This window comes from Mustela erminea, chromosome 7 (genome assembly GCF_009829155.1).
Source record: "Mustela erminea isolate mMusErm1 chromosome 7, mMusErm1.Pri, whole genome shotgun sequence".
Lineage (NCBI taxonomy): Eukaryota > Metazoa > Chordata > Mammalia > Carnivora > Mustelidae > Mustela > Mustela erminea.
Genome location: NC_045620.1, coordinates 106,965,616 through 106,979,500, shown reverse-complemented (window position 1 = coordinate 106,979,500; position 13,885 = coordinate 106,965,616). Strand labels below are relative to the sequence as shown.

General features: G+C 40.7%; 1 pseudogene; it reads left to right on the top strand.

Annotated features, from left to right (window-relative positions):
• Positions 1 to 2,060: 2,060 nt before the first annotated feature.
• LOC116596403 lies at positions 2,061 to 2,839 on the top strand (annotated as a pseudogene).
• The last annotated feature ends 11,046 nt before the right edge of the window (positions 2,840 to 13,885 follow it).

Here is a 13,885-nt window from a genome sequence, read left to right as displayed (position 1 = left end):
GGATCTCAAAGACTAAGACATGCATGGTCTGGAAAGGCCTGATGAGCCCCAGTCGCTCACTTCTGGCTGACCTTGAGGTCCTGTAGAAGCAGGAAGTAAAGACTAAGACTAAGCTGTAAATACTTGAGCATTGAAGGCATGCCTCAATCCCAGAGCTCCCAGGCAAGAAGTGGAAGATTTTCTAGCTCAAAGCACTTAAGTAAATCTCTGTAATTATTATCTGACCATTAAGCTAACCCAGTGGGGACATCAGTGACTGCACACTACTGGAAATATAGACCTCACGGAATTAGTCTGGGAAAATCACTGAATAAACAAATATACAGATAACAGTAGTAGTAAAGCCCGGCAGGGGTGCTGGTGCTGGTGGTGCTAGTGGTGTCTGTATTCAGAGTTGCCATATTATGTTACCTACTGGATCTGGTTTTCAAAGAGAAATATATATATATATATATATATATATATATATATATATATATGACTCATTTCAGTCTCTAGAAACTGCCCTTGAGGAAGGCTAGATGTCAAACTTACTAGACTTTTAAAAATTTTAATTAATTTCTTTTTTTTTAGTTTTTTATTTTATTTTTAAAATTTTTAAAAAATGTGTTTTTGAGAGTGCATGTGCATATGAGTCATGAGGAGGGGCAGAGGCAGAGGGAGAGGCAGACTCCCTGCTGATGAAGGACTCAGTCCCAGGACCCTGAGATCATGACCCAAGCCGAAGTTGGACGCTTAGCTGACTGAGGCACCTAGGCGCCCCAATTTTTTGTTTTATTTCCAGTATAGTTCACATACAGTATTATATTTAGTTTCAGGTATACAATATAGTGATTCAGCAGCTCTCTACGTGACTCCTTGCTCATCACGATAAGGGTACTCTTCATTCCATTCACCTATTTCACCCATCCCCCCCACTCCGTAACCAGTTTGTTCTCTATAGTTGAGAATCTGTTTCTTGCTTTGTCTCTCTCTCTTTTTCCTTTATTTTGTTTATTAAATTCCACATGAGTGAAATCACATGGTATTTGCTTTCTCTGACTTATTTTGCTTAGCATTATACTCTCCAGCTCTACCCATGTTGTTGCAAATGGCAAGATTTCATTCTTTTTTATGGCTGAATAATACTCCACTGTGTATATATACCGCGTCTTTATCCATTCATCTGTCTATGGACACTGGGCTGCTTCCATAATTAGGCTATTGTAAATATTGCTGCAATAAACATATGGATGCATGTATTCTCTTGAATTAAGTATTTTTTATTCTGTGGGTAAATATCCAGTGGTGTGATTACTGGATCATAGCATAGTTCTATTTTTAATTTTTTGAGGAAACTTCAAACTGTTTTTCCACAGTGGCCGCACCAGAAATGCACTGCATTCCCTGCAACAGTGCACAAGAGTTCCTTTTTTCCACATCCTCCCCAACACTCATTTTTTTGTGTGTTTTTGATTTTAGCCATTCTGACAGGTGTAAGGTGATAGCTCATTGTAGTTTTGGTTTGCATTTCTCCTAATGATGAGTGATGTTGGGCAACTGGTCATGTGTCTGATGGCCATCTGTATTAGACAGGGCCTTTATTTTTTATTTTAGATTTGTTTATTTGTTTGAGAGAGAGAGTGAATACATGGGTGAGAGGAGCAGAGGAAGAGACTAACTCAACCAGACTCTGCACTGAGCACCGAGCTTAAGGCAGGGCTTGATCCCATGACCTTGAGATCACTACCAGATCTGACCCCAAGAGTTGCACTCTCAACTGACCATGACACGCTGATGCCCCTAAGTCAGCTATTATAAATATGTTCAAAGTATTAAAGGAAACCATATCTAAAGAATTAAAGGACAACATGTTATCAGTCTCACCAAATAGAAAATATCAGTAGAAACAGAAATCATAAAAGCAACTAAATAGAAATTCTGGCGTTAAAAAGCATGATACTTGAAAAAAAAATTCAGTAGAGGGGTTCAACAGGAGATTTGAGCTGCATGAGAAAGGAGCAATGAACTTGAAGATAAGTTAGATTATCCAGTCTGAAAAAAGGAAAAAGATGGCAAAAATGAACAAAGCCTTAAAGACCTTAAAAGACCTGTGAGGTACCACTAAGTGCTCCATCATACACATAATAGAAATACTGGAAGGAGAACAGAGAAAAGGGAAGAAAAAAATAGACCAAAATTTTCTAAATTTAAGGGCTTGTCCTGCCCCCAGGGGAGGGTCTTCTGAGGCTCCACCCACACCTTGCGTTCAGCCGGTTTGCTCAGCCGGTCATAGGCATCCCCAATGGTTAAGGAAGGTGGGGGGTGTGGCGCAGCCTAGGGAAGAGCTGTACCAGGGTAATGCCTTCCGTCAATCTGTTAAACATATCTTCATCATCATGGATGCATCAGCCAACTTAGACAAGAAGATCTACTCCACCATCGGGCAGTTGTTCCAGGATGGCCCTCTGCCCAAAAATACTTTCATCGTGGGCTACACCACCTCCCACCTCACAGTGGCAGACATGTGAAAACAGAGCGAACCTTTCTTCAAAGCCGCCCCAGAGGAGAAGCCCAAGCTGGAGGTGTTCTCTGCCCACAATTCCCACATGGCTGGCCAGTAAGAGGACACCATCTCCTACAAGTGCCTCAACAGCCACAAGAATGCCCTCCACAAGGGGCAGCAGGCCAACCACCTCTTCTACCAAGCCTTGACCCCACTGTATACTAGGCAGTCATCAAGAACATCCATGACACCTGCATGAACCAGACAGGCTGGAACCGTGTCATTGTAGAGAAGCCCTTTGGGAGAGACCTGCAAAGCTCCAGCTGGCTCTCCAACCACATCTTCTCCTTCTGAGAGGACCAGATCTACCTCATCAACCATTACCTGGGCAAGGAGATGATCTAGAACCTCTGGCTGAAGTTCGCCAATCCTCAGCCCTGTCTTGAACCAAGACCACTGGGTGGGCCACAGTGGGCCTATGGTGACCTCACACTACTGCTAGCAACAGCATGCTCCTTGGAATTGGGGGAGGGCAGTTCTTTCACGCTAGTCTCAGTGCCACATGACATTCCTGGTTACTCACTGGAAGGGACCTCTGTGCTACCCAGCAGTCCCCCGTGTCTTGGGCTCCCAAATGTCCTTCTGCCCTACCAGCTGACTCTTGATCTCAGGTCAGATCTTGATCTCAGGGTCATGAGCTCAAGTCCCTGTATTGGGCTCCACAAAAGAAAAAAATCTAAGTACCTTTGAAAGTAAAAATTTACTAAAAACTCATTAGATAGACTGAATAGCAGAAAGATTATAGCTGATAAATCAGTTCATGATCTAGAATCAAACAGAATGCACTGCAAAACTACAAAGAAGTGAAACATGAAAAAAAGAATAGATGCAGAAGTTCAAATATGCAAAATTCCAGAAGGAGAAAATGGAGAAAAATAAGGAAAAAAGAGAATACTCAAAGAATAGAGCATTAAATGCTCAAAGAATAAAGCAATTAATATTGAAGAAAGACTCTTCAGATTGAAAAAGCCTACCAGTTGCCAAAAAGAATATGAAAACAAAGACCTTCACCTTGACCTGTACTGATGAAATTTCAGAACATTGAGGATAAAGAAAAGACCCAAGGAGGAAAAAAAAAATCACAAACAAAAGAACATGAGGCATATGAAAAAAGTAGTTTTCCTCAATAATACTGGTTGCTGAAAGACAATGGAATGATAGTTTCAAGTTTCAAAGGGTTTTTTATTTTATTGAAATATGACTTATATATAAAAAATGCACAGACCTTAAGTCTCCATTTTGATGAGGGAATAATTTTGAAATCTAAAAATTTACAGGCCATTTTCATTCAAACATGAGGGCAGGGACGCCTGGGTGGCTCAGTTGGTTGGACGACTGCCTTCGGCTCAGGTCATGATCCCGGAGTCCCGGGATCTAGTCCCACATTGGGCTCCCAGCTGCATGGGTAGTCTGCTTCTCCCTCTGACCTTCTCCTCGCTCATGCTCTCTCTCACTGTCTCTCTCTCTCAAATAAATAAATAAAATCTTTAAAAAAAAAAAAAACATGAGGGCAAAATGAGATTCTCACATATAAAAAGACCCACTTTTTCATTTACTTTATGAAAAAATTATTAGAGTTGTTTCAGAAAGAATAAAAAACAAGAAAAAGTAATGCAAGAGTGATTAGTGAAAGCAAAAAATGTTTAGTCTAAATAACTGTTAATTTTACAAAAAAATTTAATGATAATCTGGAATGAAAACCACAGATGATATCATCATGGGTGGAATGGAGAGCAGCAAAACCATGCTAAGCTTCCTTTCTCACTAGGAATAGGTAATTATTAACAATAAAAATGAGAAAAAGTAAGTTTAGTTGATATGTCAAAGAACATACAAACAAAACGTAAAAGACTACAGAAAATATAAATTCCAAACCATTAAAAGAAAAGTAATAGAACTTCAATTCCAGCAATCCAACAAAAGGTGGAAAATTAAATCAAAGAACAAAATGTAGGTAGAAATAAGTCCCAACAGAGGGATACTCATAATAAATGTGATGGGTTAAATTTACTTATTGATTGACAGGATTTTTCAGTTTGGGCAAAATAAATAAATCACACACTCACCCACTCACTCTAGGAGATATAATCCAGTTACATCATCTCTAAGAGATGCCCTTAAAATCTGAAAAAACTGAAAATAAAGGAAAAGAAAATGATATTAAGCAAACTCAAAGAGCAAGAAAACAAATTGCGGCAGGCCATGATCAGGCTTGCCTTGAGATTCCTCAAGATAATGTAAATGGACGATGCCTAGGCCTTCTAGGACAGGGGCAGATAGGAGGAGATTGCCTCCTGCTGACTTAGAAAGAACTCAGGTATCAGCTGAGGGGCCATGCTCTCTGAAAGGTTGGATTTCTGCTATGTATGTAGCATTGGTCATTTCTGGTGCTAGAGTGAGACCACAATTCTATGCTTCTCAAACACCTGAATCTTACTCCATGAAAACCACCAAACTTTGAGCATAATCCTATGAGAAATAAGAGGATAATAGGGAACGCCTCTCTGTCTCAATCGATGGAGCATGAGACTCTTGATCTTGGTTGTGAGTTTTGAGCCCCCTGTTGGGTGTCCAGATTACTTTAAAAAAATAAATAAGTAAACATTTTAAAAATTACAAAAGTGTTTTTTTTTTTTGTAGCAGCAAAGCAAGGTTTATTAAGCCATAACAAAGTGATAATACAACTCTCCTGAGGAGGGCGGGGACCTGAGAGGGTTGCCACTGGAATTTCTAAGTTTTATTGAGCTTGTTGTGGGCTGTTTAAATCTGATTAACCCTCCCTGAGCCTGGCATCCAATCAAGTTTTTGTCACTTGGGAAAGGGTGGAGAGCTCCTTCCAGGGTGGTGTAAAATCCTTTTAGGGGTGGTTTCCTCGGAGAGAAGCAAGATGACAAGGGAGTAGGAGACCTAAATTTCATCTGGTCCCAGGAACTCAGCTAGATAGCTATCAACCCATTCTGAACACCATTGAACTCAACTAGAGATCAAAGAAAAGAAGAGCAGCAACTCTGTGAACAGAAAAGCAACCACTTTCTGCAAGGTAGGATGTGTGGAGAAGGGAGTCCGCGGCGATACATGGGAAGATAGACTGCGGGGTAGGGGAGGGAGCCTCCAGTAAGCCGGCAACTGGCAAGTCAGAGAGCCTCAGAGCACAAAATCTGAACTTTTAGAAGTCTGCTCCTGTGAGGGATGTCACTCTAGTGGCTAAGCAGGAGTGGGGTGTGTTGGGGGGGGGTGGAATGCTCGCTGGGACAGTGTGGTCTCAGGACCCTGGGAGTCACAAGAAGATGGGAGGGTGCGGCTGAGTGTGGCAGGTATCTGAGCAGGGAAACCATCTGCAGAGATGGAGCCAAGTAGGGAGCTCTCAGCTCGGAGTTGCCATAAACCATGATCTGTGGCACAGTGAGGCCACGCCACAACTCTTTGAGCAGGGGCCCAACAAGTGGCAGAAACAGGGAGACTCCACTTCCTTCCCTGGGACGAGCGGCATGGGATCACATGGCAGGAATCTACTGGGTTTGGAGACTTCAAACAGGGCCGTGGGTCAGAGATAGAAATGCTTGGTCACAGGCCAGGTGAGCACAGAGTGTGGCCTGAGACCAGGGAGACAGGAGGGATTAACTGCTTTTCTCTGAGGGTGCACTGAGCAGTGGGGCCCCAAGATCTTGGCTCCTCCGGGGCCAGAGATTGGGAGGCTGCCATTTTCTTTTTCTTTTTCTCTTTCTTTCCTTCTTCCTTCTTTTTTCTTCTTTCTTTCTTTTTTTAGATTCTGTTTATTTATTTGATAGTGCACAAGCAGTGAGAGTGGCAAGCAGAGGGAGAGGGAGAAGCAGTCTCCCCACTGAGCAGGGAGCCTGCTATGGGGTTCAATCCTAACCCAGGAACTCTGGGATCACGACCTGAGCAAAGGCAGATGCCTAACTCTTGAGCCTCTGTGGCAGGAGCTGCCATTTTCATTCTCATCCTCTAAAGCTATGAGGAAAGCCTTCAGGGGAAAAATGTTAGAGCAGTTCTGGAGCAGATTACTTAGCTTGGCCCCTGGCAAGGGTGATGCAATTCCTCCTGGGGCAAAGACACCTGAGAATCAAGGCAACAGGCCCCACTCCCAGAAGGTCAGCAAGAGCATCCAGCCAAGACCAAGTTTACCAATCAATGAGAACTGCAAAACTCCAGCACTAGGAGAATACAGTGCATAGAATTCACGGCTCCCCCCCCCCCCCCCGCCATGACTCTTTAGTCTTTCAACTTTAATTTTTAAATTTTTCTTTTTAAAAAATTTTTCTCCTTTCCTTTTTCAACCAACTCTTTATGAACTCCTTTTTAAAAATCTATTTTACTTATTTATTTGACAGAGATCACAGCAGGCAGAGAGGCAGGCAGAGAGAAAGGAGGAAGCAGGCTCTTGCAGAGCAGAGAGCCCAATGTAGAGCTCAATCCCAGGACCCTGGGATCGTGACCTGAGCCGAAGGCAGAGGTTTTAACCTATTGAGCCACCCAGGCACCCCTTAATTTTCATTTTTACAGTAATATTCTATCCCTTCATTGTATTTAACCTTATTTTTTGTGTATATACAAGTTTTTCTTTCTTTAAAATTTTAGGATGCATTTTCTTCTAACAGACCAAAATACACCCAAAATCTAGTGTATGGCTCCATTCTATTCACCAGATTGATCATATTCTCTCTTTCTCTCTCCCCCCGCCACCATCACGGAGTTTCGAATCTCTTCTGATTTATTTAGTGTATATTTCTCTGGGATTGTTGTTTTAGTATTTTATTTTATTTTTTTTAAAGATTTTATTTATTTATTTTACAGAGAGAGATCACAAGTAGAGAGGCAGGCAGAGAGAGAGAGAGGGAAGCAGGCTCTCCGCTGAGCAGAGAGCCCGATGCGGGACTCGATCCCAGGACCCTGAGATCATGACCTGAGCCGAAGGCAGTGGCTTAACCCACTGAGCCACCCAGGCACCCAGTATTTTAGTATTTTGTTCTTTTGTTCATCTATTCTTCTCTAGACAGAATGACAAGATGGGAAAAACTCACCTTAAAAAAAAAAAAAAAACGAAACAAAAAAACCAGGTAGCATCGACTGCCAGGGACCTAATCAATATGGACATTAGTAAGATGTTGGAACTAGAGTTCAGAATAACAATTATAAAGATACTAGCTGGGCTTAAGAAAAGCCTAGAAGACACTAGAGAATCCCTTTCTGGGGGCACCTGGGTGGCTCAGTGGGTTAAAGCCTCTGCCTTCAGCTCAGGTCATGATCCCAGGGTTCTGGGACTGAGCCCTGCATCAGGATCTCTGCTCAGCAGGGAGCCTGCTTCTTCCTCTCTCTGCCTGCCTTTCTGCCTACTTGTGATCTCACTCTCTGTCAAATAAATAAATAAAATATGTTTTTAAAAAAGAGAGAATCCCTTTCTCAAAAAATAAAAGAACTAAAATCTAAGGAAGTTGAAATCGAAAATGTTATTAATGAGGTGCAATAAAAATGGAAGCTCTAAATGCTAAGACAAATGAGGCAGAAGAGAGAATTAGTGATACAGAAGACCAAATGACAGAGAATAAAGAATCTGATAAAGGAGTGCCTGAGTGGCTCAGTCAGGTAAGCAGCTGCCTTTGACTTGGGTCATGATCCCAGGGTCCTGGCATCAAACCCCACGTCAGTCTGCCTGCACAGCGGGGAGCCTGATTCTCCTCCCTCTGCCTGATGCTTTGCCTACTTGTGCTCTCTCTCTCTCTGTCAAAATAAGTAAATAAAATCTTAAAAAAAAAAGAAGCTTACAAAAAGATAAACAACTACTGGATCACAAGGGGAGAATTCAAGAGATAAGTAATACCATAAAGTGAAATGATATTCAAATAATTGGGATCCCAGAAGAAGAAAGATGGGCCAGAGGGTATATTGGAGCAAATTATAGTAGAGAATTTCCCTAATTAGGGAAAGGAAACTGGCATCAAAATCCAGGAGGCACAGAGAAATTAAAAATCAATAAAAATAGGTCAACCCTAACATCTAATAATAAAGCTTACAAATCTCAGAGACAAAGAGAAAATCCTGAAAGCACCTCAGGACAAGAGGTCTGTAACCTACAATGATAGAAACATTTGATTGGCAACAGACCTATCCAGAGAGACCTGACAGGCCAGAAAGGACTGGCATGGTATATTCAGGGTATGAAGTGAGAAAAATATTCAGGCAAGAATACTTTATCCAGCTAGACTGCCATTGAAAATAGAAAGAGTGATAAAAACTTCCAGGTTTTTATTAGAAACTAAAAGAATTTGCGATCACCAATGATCTCTAATGATCTAAGCAGAAAAAGAGTCCAAAAGTCACATAGACCAGAGAGGAACAGAGATGACATAGAGTAACAATCACCTTATAGGCAATATAATGACACTAAATACAGATCTGTCAATAATTACCCTGAATGTAAGTGGGCTAAATGCCCCCAATCAAAATATATAGGGTCTCATATTGGATAAAATGGCAAGAACCATTTATATACCATTTATATATGTCTGCAAGAAACTCATTTTAGACTCAAAGACACCTCCAGATTTAAAGTGAGGGGTGGAAAACCATTTACCATGCTAATGGACATCAAGAGAAAGCTGGGGTAGCAATCCTTATATCAGACAAATTGGATTCTAAACCAAAGACTGTAATAAGAGATGAGGAAGGACACTATATAATACTTAAAGGGTCTGTCCAACAAGAAGATCTAACAATTGTAAATATCTATGGCCCTAACATGGAAACAGCCAATTATATAAGGCAATTAACAAAATTAAAGAAGGGGCACCTGGGTGGCTCAGTGGGTTAAAGCCTCTGCCTTCGGCTCAGGTCATGATCCCAGGGTCCTGGGATCGAGCCCCGCATCGGGCTCTCTGCTCAGCAGGGAGCCTGCTTCCCCTCTCTGTCTCAGCCTGCCTCTCTGCCTACTTGTGACCTCTATCTGTCAAATAAATAAATAAAAATCTAAAAAAAAAATTAAAGAAACACATTGATAATAATACAATAATAGTAGGTGACTTTAACACTCTCCCTCACTGAATTAGATCATCCAAGCAAAATATCAACAGGAAATAAGAGCTTTAGATGACACACTGGACCAGATGGACATCACAGATATATTTAGATCATTCCATCCCAAAGCAACAGAATACACACTCTTCTCTAGGGCACATGGAACATTCTCTAGAATAGATCACATCTTTGGTCACAAATCAGGTCTCAACCAGTACCAAAAGATTGGAATCATTCCCTCCATATTTTTGGACCACAGTGCTTTGAAACTGGAACTCAATCACAAGAGGAGAGTTGGAAAGAACTCAAATACATGAAGGCTAAAGAGTCTCTTTAATAGGATACTATTAAAGAATTAATGGGTCAACCAGGAAATTAAAGAGGAATTAAAATTCATGGAAACAAATGAAAATGAAAACATAACCATTCAAAATCTTTGGGATGCAGCAAAGGTGGTCCTAAGAGAAAAGTATACAGCAATACAAGTCTTGCTCAAGAAACAAGAAAGATCTCAAATATACAACCTAAGCCTACACCTGTAGAAGTTGGAGAAAGAACAACAAATAAAGCCTAAACCCAGCAGAAGAAGAGAAATAAAAAATATTAGAGCAGGAATCAATGAAATAGAAACCAAAAGAACAGTAGAACAGATCAACAAAACTAGGAGCTGGTTCTTTGGAAGAATTAATAAGGTAAACCTTTGGCCAAAGTTATCAAAATGAAAAGAAAAAGGACCCAGGTAGATAAAATCATGAATGAAGGAGAGAGCTCACAATCAACACCGAAAAAAATACAACTGTAAGAACATATTATAAGTAACTATATACCAACAAATTAGACAGTCTGGAAGAAGTGGATGCATTCCTAGAGATGTATAAACTACCAAAACTGAACCAAGAAGAAATAGAAAACCTAAACAGACCCATAACCAGCAAGGAAATTGAAACAGTAATCCAAAATCTCCCAATAACAGCCCAGAGCCAGATGGCTTCCCAGGGGATTTCTACCAAACATTTAAAGAAGAATTAATACCCATTCTTATGAAACTGTTCCAAAAAAATAGAAAGGGAAGGAAAACATCCAAACTCAAGGCCAGCATTACCTTGATTCCCCAAACTAAAGAGCTCAACAAAAAGGAGAATTACAGACCAATATCCCTGATGAACATGGATGCAAAAATTCTCACCAAGGGGTGCTGGATGGCTTAGTCATTAGGCATCTGCCTTCAGCTCAGGTTGTGATTCCAGGGTCTGGCAATGGAGCCCCACAATCGGCCCCCTGCTCCACAGGGAGCCTGCTTCTCCCTCACCCATTCCCCCTGCTTGTGTTCCCTCTCTAGCTATCTCTCTGTCAAATAAATAGATAAAATCTTTTTTAAAAATTTTCACCTAAATACTAGTCAAAAAGATCCAACAGTACATTAAAAGAGTTATTCACCATGACCAGGTGGGATTCCAGGGCTGCAAGTTTGGTTCAGCATCCGCAAATCAGTCAATGTGATACAGTACATTAATAAAAGAAAGGACAAGAGCCATATGATATTCTCAATAGAGGTAGAAAAAGCATTTGACAAATTACAGCATCCTTTCTTGATTAAAACTCTTCACAGGGTACGGATAGAGGGTATATACCTCAATATCATAAAAGCCATCTATGAAAAACCCACAGTGAATATCATTCTCAATGGGGAAAAACTGGGAGCTTTCCCCCTAAGGTAAGGAACATGGCAGGGTTGTCCACTATAACCACTGCTATTCAACATAATATTAGAAGTTCTAGCCTAAGCAATCAGACAACAAAAAGAAATAAAAGGCATCCAAATTGGCAAAGAAGTCAAATTATCACTCTTTGCAGATGATATGATACTTTATGTAGAAAACCCAAAAGACTACACTCCAAAACTGTTAGAACTCATCCAGGAATTCAGTAAAGTGTCAGGATATAAAATCAATTGCCAGAAATCAGTTGCATTTCTGTACACCAACAATGAGACAGAAAAAAAGAGAAATTAAGGAGTTGATTTCATTTACAATTGCACCCAAAACATGAGATAACAAAGAGGCAAAGGATCTGTACTCAGAAAACTACAGAGTACTCATGAAAGAAATTGAAGAGGACACAAAGAAATGGAAAAATGTTTCATGCTCATGGATTGGAAGAACAAATACTATTAAAATGTCTGCTACCTAGAGCAATCTACACATTCAATGCAATTTCTATCAAAATACCATCAACTTTTTTCACAGAAATGGAACAAATAGCTCTAAAATTTCTGTGGAACCAGAAAAGACCCTGAATAGCCAGAGGAATGTTGGAAAAGAAAACCAAACCTGGTGGCATCACAATTCTGGACTTTAAGCTCTATTACAAAGCTGTTAACATCAAGACAGTATGGTACTGGCACAAAAATAGACACATAGGTAAACGGAACAGAATAGAGAGCCCATAAATAGACCTTCAACTCTATGGTCAACTAATCTTCAACAAAGCAGAAAAGAATGTCCAATGGAAAAAGGAGAGTCTCTTCAACAAATGGTGTTGGGATAAACTAGACAGCTATATGCAAAAGAATGGAACTGGACCATTACCTTACACCATACACAAAAATAGACTGAAAATGGATGAAAGACCTAAACGTGAGACAGAAATCCATCAAAATCCTTCAGGAGAACACAGGCAGCAACCTCTTTGGCCTTGGCCACAGCAACTTCTTTCTAGACACATCACCAAAGGCAAGGGAAACAAAGGCAAAATGAACTATACAGACTTCACCAAGTTAAAAAGCTTTTGCACAACAAAGGAAACAGTCAACAAAACCAAAACAAAAAGACCACTGACAAATGGGAGAAGATATTTGCAAATGACATATCAGATAAAGGGCTAGTATCCAAAATCTATAAAGAACTTATCAAACTCAACACCCTAAGAACAAATAATCCAATCAGGAAATGGGCAGAAAACATGAACAGACATTTCTACAAAGAAGGCATACAAATGACCAATAGACATGTGAAAAAGTGCTCCACATCACTTGGCATCAGGGAAATACAAATCAAAACCACAATGAGATACCACTTCACACCAATCAGAATGGCTAAAAGAAACAAGTCAGGAAACTACAGATGTTGGCAAGGATGTGGATAAAGGGGAATCCTCCTACGTGGTTGGTAGAAATGCAAGCTGGTGCAGCCACTCTGGAAAACAGTATGAAGTTTCCTCAAAAAGCTGAACATAGAGCTACTCTGCAACCCAGCAATTGCACTACTGGATATTTACCCCAAAGATACAAATATAGTGATCTGAAGGGGCACCTGCACCCCAATGTTTATAGCAGCAATGTCCACAATAGCTAAACTATGGAAAGAACCCAGATGTCCATTGACAGAAGAATGGATAAAGATGTGTGTGTATATATTTAGTTAATTAATTAATTTATTTATACACATGGGATACTTTGCAGCCATCAAAAAGTGAATCTTGCCTTTTGCAACGTGGCTGGAACTAGAGAGTATTGTGCTAAGCGAAATAAGTCAATCAGAGAAAGATAGTTATCATATGATCTCACTGATCTGAGGAATTTGAGAAACAAGGCAGAGGATCATAGAGGAAGAGGAGAAAATGAAACAAGATGAAACCAGAGAGGGAGACAAACCATAAGAGTCTCTTTACCATAGGAAGCAAACTGATGGTTGTTGAAGGGGGGTTCAGGGATGGGGTGACTGGGTGATGGACATTGGGGAAGGTATGTGTTGTGGTGAGCATTATGTCTTGTGTAAGACTGATGAATCACAGACCTGTACCCCTGAAACAAGTAATACATTATATGTTAATAAAGGGGGGCAGATGATGTAATGAGCACTGGGTGTCATATGCAACTGATGCAACTACCCCTTAAACTAATAGTACATCACATGTTGACTAAATTGAATTTAAATTTAAAAAAAAATTTTAAGAGTAAAAAATAAATGGGGGGGCGTGGTTTCCTCATAGCCCTTGGGGGGAGGAGCTTGTCACTGCCTGCTTGCCATCCTTCATCAATCCCCCCCTCCCTCCCGAAGAGGTAACCCTAACTGCTGTTTGGGAGGAAGGGCGGTGGCTGATTGATTGTAGCTACTTCCTGCTGGCCAGTAAGTAGCCAGGGTTCCTCTTGTCCCAATCTATCAAGGGATCCCCTATAGATGTCTGGCTTGAACTCCGTGTGAGGCTCCAACTAAACTATCATTTGGAGTTTGATGACCTTTATTCTGGAAGATACAAAGCAGGTTAGGGCACTTGGGAGTCAAGGTCCAAAGCACAGTGCAAGACCAA